Consider the following 8,337-nt stretch of genomic DNA (forward strand, 5'->3'; position numbering starts at 1 on the left):
CTTTCTTTCTTTCTTTCTTTCTTTCTTTCTTTCTTTCTTTCTTTCGTTCGTTCGTTCTTTCTTTCTTTCTTTCTTTCTTTCTTTTTTCTTTCTTTCTTTCTTTCTTTCTTTCTCTCTTTCTCTCTTTCTCTCTTTCTTTCTCTCTCTTTCTCGCTCTCTTTCTTCTTTCTTTCTTTCTTTCTTTCTTTCTTTCTTTCTTTCTTTCTTTCTTTCTTTCTTCCTTCCTTCCTTCCTTCCTTCTTCTTTCTTTCTTTCTCTTTCTTTCTCTCTTTCTTTTCTTTCTTTCTTTCTCTCTTTCTTCCTTCCTTCCTTCCTTCTTTCCTTCTTTCTTTCTTTCTTTCTTTCTTTCTTTCTTTCTTTCTTTCTTTCTTTCTTTCTTTCTTTCTTTCTTTCTTTCTTTCTTTCTTTCTTTCTTTCTTTCTTTCCTTCCTTCCTTCCTTCTTCCTTCTTTCTTTCTTTCTTTCTTTCTTTCTTTCTTTCTTTCTTTCTTTCTTTCTTTCTTTCTTTCTTTCTTTCTTTCTTTCTTTCTTTTTCCTCCCTCCCTCCCTCCCTCCCTCCCTCCCTCCCTCCCTCCCTCCCTCCCTTCCTTCCTTCCTTCCTTTCCTTCCTTCCTTCCTTCCTTCCTTCCTTCCTTCCTTCCTTCCTTCCTACCTTCCTTCCTTCCTTTCTTTCGTTTTTGTCCCACACCCAACAGAACTCAGATTACACCTGACTCTATGCTCAGTAATCACTCTTGGCAGGCTCTGGGGACCATGTGGGATACCAGAAATCAAACTTAGGTCAGCTATATGCAAGGCAAACACCCTATCCACTGTGCTATCGCTTCGGTCTGTCTTTTTCTTTTTGTTGTTAATTTATTTAACAAATAATAATTTAGGTAAATATGACTAAGATAGTTTTTTTAAACTTCACTTATTGATTGATTGATTTTTGGGCCACACTCAGCTGTGCCCAGGGGTTACTCCTGACTCTGCACTGAGAAATTGCCTCTGCAGGCTGGGGGGCCATATGGGATGCCAGGAATTGAACCAGGTCCCTCTCAGGTCGACTGCATGCAAGGCAAATGCCCTACCTCTGTGTTATCTCTCTGGCCCCTGATTAAAATAGTTTTTTTTTTTTTTTTGGTTTTTGGGCCACACCCGGCAGTGCTCAGGGGTTCCTCCTGGCTGTCTGCTCAGAAATAGCTCCTGGCAGGCAAGGGGGACCCTATGGGACACCGGGATTCGAACCAACCACCTTTGGTCCTGGATCCGCTGCTTGCAAGGCAAACACCGCTGTGCTATCTCTCCAGGCCCGATTAAAATAGTTTTAAGGTTTATGAAAGTTTTTTAGTTTTTGTCTGTTTGGGGTCACATCCAGTGGTTCTAAAAGGTTACTCCTGGACCTATGCTCAAGTATCACTCCTGATGAGTCTCTGGGAGCAGAGGTGGTGCCTGGGATCAAATCTCATTCAGCAAGCTGCATGCAAAGCAAATGCCTACCCACTGTACTATCTCTCCAGTCCAAATTTCTGGTACTGATGCACAAAATTATTGCATCTCAACACCCCCCAAGGTGTCCTAGAACATCCACTACTGTCCTTATGTCGCTCTAGTTATCAAGGCAATAACTTTCTGCATCCACATTAACTAGGCTCCACTGGAAAAAAATATTTCCTATTTTCAAAGATGAAAGGGAGAAAAAGAAATAGTTTCACATAAAGAAATACTCATTTGTTGCCAGTGCAAAAGAATTGGTGACCTACAAAACTTGGTGCAGTATATAAGTAACAGTTATAATTTGATATCCTGTTTTATAGTGGGAGGGACAGTCAGTACTTACATTTACTTGGAAAAGTGACAACTTACTTTACTTCCTCTCTTGCATGATAGATGATGATAGTGTCTTCCTTACCAAGTTGCTGGCATAGTGCATGACTTAATGCTTGCAAAATATTTAGTCCTGCTCTCATGTGCAGTGAGCATGAAGCTTGTGATTGTAGAAATCAAAGGGATTCCTTCCTCCCAGATTCCAGCTGCCTTTGCCTCCCTACAGAGAAGCCTAACACTCAAACTACTCAGATCCAGAAAGGTTCTATGATGTTTTTGATAGTGACAGCTGTTCAGGACATGCCATCAAGCTCTGGTCCTCTGCCAGGTAGGGGGACAAGACCTTGCTGGGGAGGGGTGGGGACATCAGTTTCACCCACCTTTCCACACCAGCAAATACTGAACTGGCCTTCTATGCCAGGCATTTTAGATCATGAAATCATGGGTAAAATGAAGAATGGGTGGACTAATTGGCTCCAAAATTAGGCTTACTTAGGGAGAGATAGCATGGAGGTAAGGTGTTTGCCTTTCATGCAGAAGGTCATTGGTTCAAATCCCAGCATCCTATATGGTCCCCTGTGTCTGCCAGGAGCAATTTCTGAGCATGGAGCCAGGAATAACCCCTGAGCACTGATGGGTGTGGCCCAAAAACCAAAAAAAAAAAAAATTAGGCTTACTATGTATTTGGGCCAGCTGCTAGGGTTAGGAATGAGGGACAACTTTGGAGAGACCCAGAGGAAGAGTGTGGGTAGGATTTGAACGAAAAGAGAGACTACGGTGAGACACCCTGAGAATTGGGAGGATCTAGATGAAATTTCTGGAGATGTTCCTCCCACACCCTCAAACCATCCCATACCCCTTCATTTTTCAGCATGTTTCTCTTGGAGGGGCTCTTCTTCTGAAAAATAAAAAGAAGAAGAAAAATCTCTGCAATGCTAAAATCATAGAACAACTTGGGAGTGTCATTTGGGACCTGTAAAGGTAACTTTATCCTGTGACAGGAAAATTAACAAACATCCTTTCAAATTTCATCTGGACAAATCTGCTACTTGGATAAATAGTTTCTTCAAAGTTTCAGTTTCTTGACAATGGGAATAATTTCTTAGATGATAAAATAATAGATAACGGATGGCATTAGTACAAGAATGAAGGTATTTTATAATGTTAGTTAAGTGGTAGCTAAAGTGGGAAAGAGACAAGAAAGGGCTAGGGGCCAGAGCAGTGGCACAAGTGGTAGGGTGTTTGCCTGGCACACAGCTAACCTAGTACGGTCTGGGGTTCAATCCCCCAGTGTCCCATATGATCCCCCAAGCCAAGAGCAATTTCTGAGTGCATAGCCAGGAGTAACCTCTGATTATCACCAGGTATGGCTCCAAAATAAAACAAAAAACAAACAAAATAAAGGGGGGCTAAGATGGATAGTTTGTGTCCCCTAAATAGGCACCTACAAGACTCTCAATGGATTAATCAATGACATACATCTAGAGTCAGTGGGGGGTTGACAAAGACAAAATCTATAAGATATACAATTCATAAATATTGGTGAGTCCATTTGTGCTAGTTTAAAAATTATTAAATCACTGTGATTTGCAAAAGTTATTCACAATCGAGTTTCAGGCATGCAATATTCCGATACCATCTCCACCACTGTGGCAATTTACCACAATAAAGCCAATTGGTTTGGTATCTTGGACCTCTGTCCAGCAGAGTTGGTTGCAAAGAATAAAACAGACAGAAGCTGTGGCATGTCCAGGTTACAAACTAGCCTCAAGCCTGGCAACATATGAGTGGATAAAGGAACTGGTATTTATACACAATAGAATACTATGCAGCCATCAGGGAAAATAAAGTCATTAATTTTTTCCTATTCATGGGTGGACATGGAAATTATTACGCTGAGTGAAATAAGTCAGAGGGAGAGAAATGACACAGAATAGTCTCACTCATCTATGGGTTTTAAGAAAAATAAAATACTTTATTGTAATAATGCCTAGAAACAACAGAGATGAGGGCTGGAAGAACTGGCCCACAATATGAAGCTTACCATAAAGAATGGTGAATTCAGTTAGAGAAATAACTACATCGACAACTATCATGACAATGGCACTGAGTGAGAGAAATAGAGTGCGTGTCTCGAATACAGGCAGGGGGTAGGAGAGGAGGGAGGTGGGAATGTTGTACTAGTGGTGAAGGGGAGTGTTCTTTTTTATAACTGAAACCCAACTACAAACATGTTTGTAATCATGATGCAATCATGAAGAAAAAATGCAGACACTCTATCCCTAGTTCTGGATTTTTAGAACATAATTTCAATATATTTCAATACATAGCTATCTGTTTTGTGTTGTTTTATTCATTACTAGTATTCTTAATTAATATTCTCAATGAACATATAAGTAAATATAGCAAGAGATTAATGGAATGCCTAGGTTTAAATCCCCTAGTGATGTAGCATATTAAAAAATGTGTGTGTGTGTTTGTGTGTGTGTGTGTGAGTGTTGGGCACACCAGAGGTGCTCAGGGACTACTACAGGTTCAGTGATTCAGACATCATATGTGGTACCAGGTATTAACCAGCTGTGTACAAAGCAAGTTTGTTAACCTCCTATACTATTTCTCTGGCCCACAAAAATGTAGTTTTAATTTTTCCTGAACACTTTTCATGTGCTTATCAATCTTTGAATACTTTATGTCTGAAGTACTTTTTTTTAGTGATTTACTTATTTCTTTGTGTCACCTCTTTTATATTTTTCCATGGATATTTCTACATAAAGAAATACATATATTTTAGAATCAAGTTATTTATTGTAATATATAGATGTGTATACATGCTCCCATTCTATGCTCCACCTTTATATTATTTTTTAAAGTTTATTTATTAATTGATTGTTTTTTGGGCCACACCCGGTGATGCTCAGGGGTTGCTCCTGGCTCTGTGCTCAGAAACTGCTCCTGGCAAGCTCGGGGGACCATATGGGATGCCAGGAATTGAACCTGGTCTGTTTTGGGTTGGCCACATGCAAGGCAAATGCCAAACTCTGTGCTATCTCTCTGGCCCCACCTTTATATTATTTTGATCTTTTTCTTTCTTTCTTTCTCTCTCTCTTTCTTTCTTTCTTTCTTTCTTTCTTTCTTTCTTTCTTTCTTTCTTTCTTTCTTTCTTTCTTTCTTTCTTTCTTTCCTTCTTTCTTTCTTTCTCTTTCTCTCTTTCTTTCTTTCCTTCTTCCTTCTTCTTTCTTTCTTTCTTTCTTTCTTTCTTTTTTCTTTCTTTCTTTCTTTCTTTCTTTCTTTCTTTCTTTCTTTCTTTCTTTCTTTCTTTCTTTCTTTCTTTCTTTCTTTCTTTCTCTCTCTCTTTCTTTCTTTCCCTCTCTTTTTCCTTCTTTCTTTCTTTCTTTCTTTCTTTCTTTCTTTCTTTCTTTCTTTCTTTCTTTCTTTCTTTCTTTCTTTCTTTCTTTCTTTCTTTCTTTCTTTCTTTCTTTCTTTCTTTCTTTCTTTCTTTCTTTCTTTCTTTCTTTCTTTTCCTTTCCTTTCTTCCTTCCTTCTTTCTTCCTTCCTTCCTTCTTTCTTTCTCTCTCTTTTCTTTCTCTCTCTCTTTTATTTTTTTGGTTTTTGGGTCACACCCAGCACCACTCAGGGTCACTCCTGGCTCTGTGCACAGGGGACCATATGGGATGCCGGGATTCGAACCACCATCTGTCCTGGATTGGCTGCATGCAAGGCAAATGCCTACCACTGTGCTATCTCTCTGGCCCCTGATTTTTTTTTCTTTGGGGTCAAGTCTGATGGTAGTCAGGACTTATTCCTGGCTCTGTGATCAGGAATCACTTCTGGTGGTGCTTGAAAGTTCCTTCATGATGCTAGGGTTTAAATTGGGGCCAACTTCTCTGAAAGGAAAGTGCTTAAAAGTTCTCCAGCGCATTACATTGATTTTTAAATGAAAAAATTATATATATTAATGAAATTAAATAATCTGTCTCTTATGTACTCCAAGCATGATCATGTCATTCATTTTCTTTTTTTGTTTTGTTTTGTTTTGTTTTTGTTTTTGGGCCACACCCAGCATTGCTCAGGGGTTACTCCTGGCTGTCTGCTCAGAAATAGCTCCTGGCAGGCACGGGGGACCATATGGGACACCGGGATTCGAACCAACCACCTTTGGTCCTGGATCGGCTGCTTGCAAAGCAAACGCCACTGTGCTATCTCTCCGGGCCCATGTCATTCATTTTCTTATATTTCATCTTTTACAGTTAGGTCTGGAATTAACTTTTGTGTATTAGGAAAGTACTTTGAAATACAAAAACTAAAAATGTTATAATTATGATTTATTTTCTACATAATTTGAAAGATCAAAATATTTTGAGATTAGTGTTAAAACTAACATTATTATAACTTTGGGTTGCAATTCTAGACTTGTTTTCTACATATCTTGAGAAATTAATGCTTTATATTGAGGCACACATCTTTATCAATGTACTTTTGTGACAACAACTGGAAGGACTATCAGGGAGCAGTTTTTGTACATTATTACAATTAAACAGATAAAAATTCAATGGAAGTTTTATCACTTTCATATGTTAAATGTAATCTCCATGGTAATGACAAAGAAAATAGCTCTGTGCTCAGAAATTACTCTTAAAAACCCAACTCTATGATGTCTGTAAGAGAATCACTTGAAATCCTCCAACACAAATAAGTTGACAAAGAATGAATTTGCATGGTTCCCATGAAAATAGTAACCAAAAGAAAGCACTATATTATTAGATAAATAGATTGTAAATTAAAAAATTAGATTTCAAGAGACAAAGGACATTTACCTAATAACAAAAGTTGTACTATAGCAAGAACTACACTTAAAAACTTTTCTTTACATAATGACAGATCATCAAAATATGAAGAAAAATGTTACCGAATTTAATGGAGATCTAGAAACTTTAACTATTATTTGTAGCTGTTAGTACCCTACTCACGATACAGACAGAAGTAAGGAAATTGAGGACAAGAAACAACATATAATCCAATAGGATCTAATATACATGCTGCATACTTTACCATAATGTTTTTCTAAATGCATCTTGAACATTTTCCCGGACTGCATATTAGGCCACAAATTAAATTGCAATAGCTTTTAAAAGATCAATTTCAGGACCAGAGACGTAGTATAGCTGGTAAGTGCTTACTTTGAATGTGGCTGACATTTGATTTCTAGCATGTATGGTACCTATATAGCACTGTCAAGAATGATCCCTGAGTCAGGAGTAAATTCATACCCAGGTGTGACCCAAAAACAACAACAAAAAAAGATTTTTATTCTTTATGTTTTGTTTTCAGGCCACACCCAGTGGTCTCAGAAATTACTCCTGGTTCCATGCTTAGGAATAACTCCTGAGGGGAGTGATAGTACAGAGGTAGGGCTTTTGCCTTGCAAGTGGCCAAACAAGGACCAAAGGTGGTTCGAATCCCAGCTCTGCCAGGAGTAATTTTTTGTTTTGTTTTGTTATATATTGTTTTTGGGGGGGACACACCCGGCAGCGCTCAGGGGTTACTCCTGGCTATCTGCTCAGAAATCACTCCTGGCAGGCACGGGGGACCATATTGGATGCCAGGATTCCAACTGTCTGTCCTGGATTGGCTGCATGCAAGGCAAACGCCCTACCACTGTGCTATCTCTCTGACCCCTCCTCGCCTTTTCTTGCAATCCTGCACCTGACAGGCCCAAAGCAAACAAGGATGTTTGTTCCTCCCCTGGCCCTGCACCCTAGGACATAGAGTGTTACAGAGGAGGCGCCATGTATGTTAACCCACTTTGCACTTTGCAGTTACTCTGTGTTTCCTAACCTTTGCTTATGTACACTACTTTCAAGACTTTCTCTGATCTCTTCTCTTCTTTAATTAGGTGGAAGCAAACAAACATCTATTTGTTTGAGGCCTTTTTATGTTCTGGGTTTATGAGAAGCTCAAAGGAGTGAAGAACACAGTTTCTTCCCAATGCCTCTCACACATAGTAAGCACACACATATTTGCTGCATTGGATTTTTTTTCTTCCTTGTTCCTCCAGTTTCTGAAAAAAGGATCAAAAAAGCAGGATGCTTGGGGCCAGAGTGATAGTACAGCAGATAAGGTACCTGCTATGTAGGTAGTTGCAGCCAACCTAGGTTTAATCTCCAGCACCAAATATGGCTCTCCAAAATTCTAATGTCAGGATTAATTCCTGTATGTAATTTTGATTCATTTTATTTGTTTATTTTGGGGTCATGCCTGGTGGTGATTAGAGTTGTTCCTAATTCTGCTAGAAATGATCCCTGAGCACAGAGCCAGGAATAATCCCTGAGTACTTCCAGGTATGTTCCCCCCACTAAAACAAAGTAAAGCAAAATATAAAGAAGGATGGCTTCCATGAAACATATATTATGCCATAGGCTTTGTGTAGGATGTATATTTATGCTGTATTACAATTGTGTTGAGATTGTGCAGTTATTCTCTTTTCATAGATGAGGACACTGAACAATAAAAAACTCAATTTTTATAATGA

Source organism: Suncus etruscus, chromosome 12 (genome assembly GCF_024139225.1).
Source record: "Suncus etruscus isolate mSunEtr1 chromosome 12, mSunEtr1.pri.cur, whole genome shotgun sequence".
NCBI classification, from domain to species: domain Eukaryota; kingdom Metazoa; phylum Chordata; class Mammalia; order Eulipotyphla; family Soricidae; genus Suncus; species Suncus etruscus.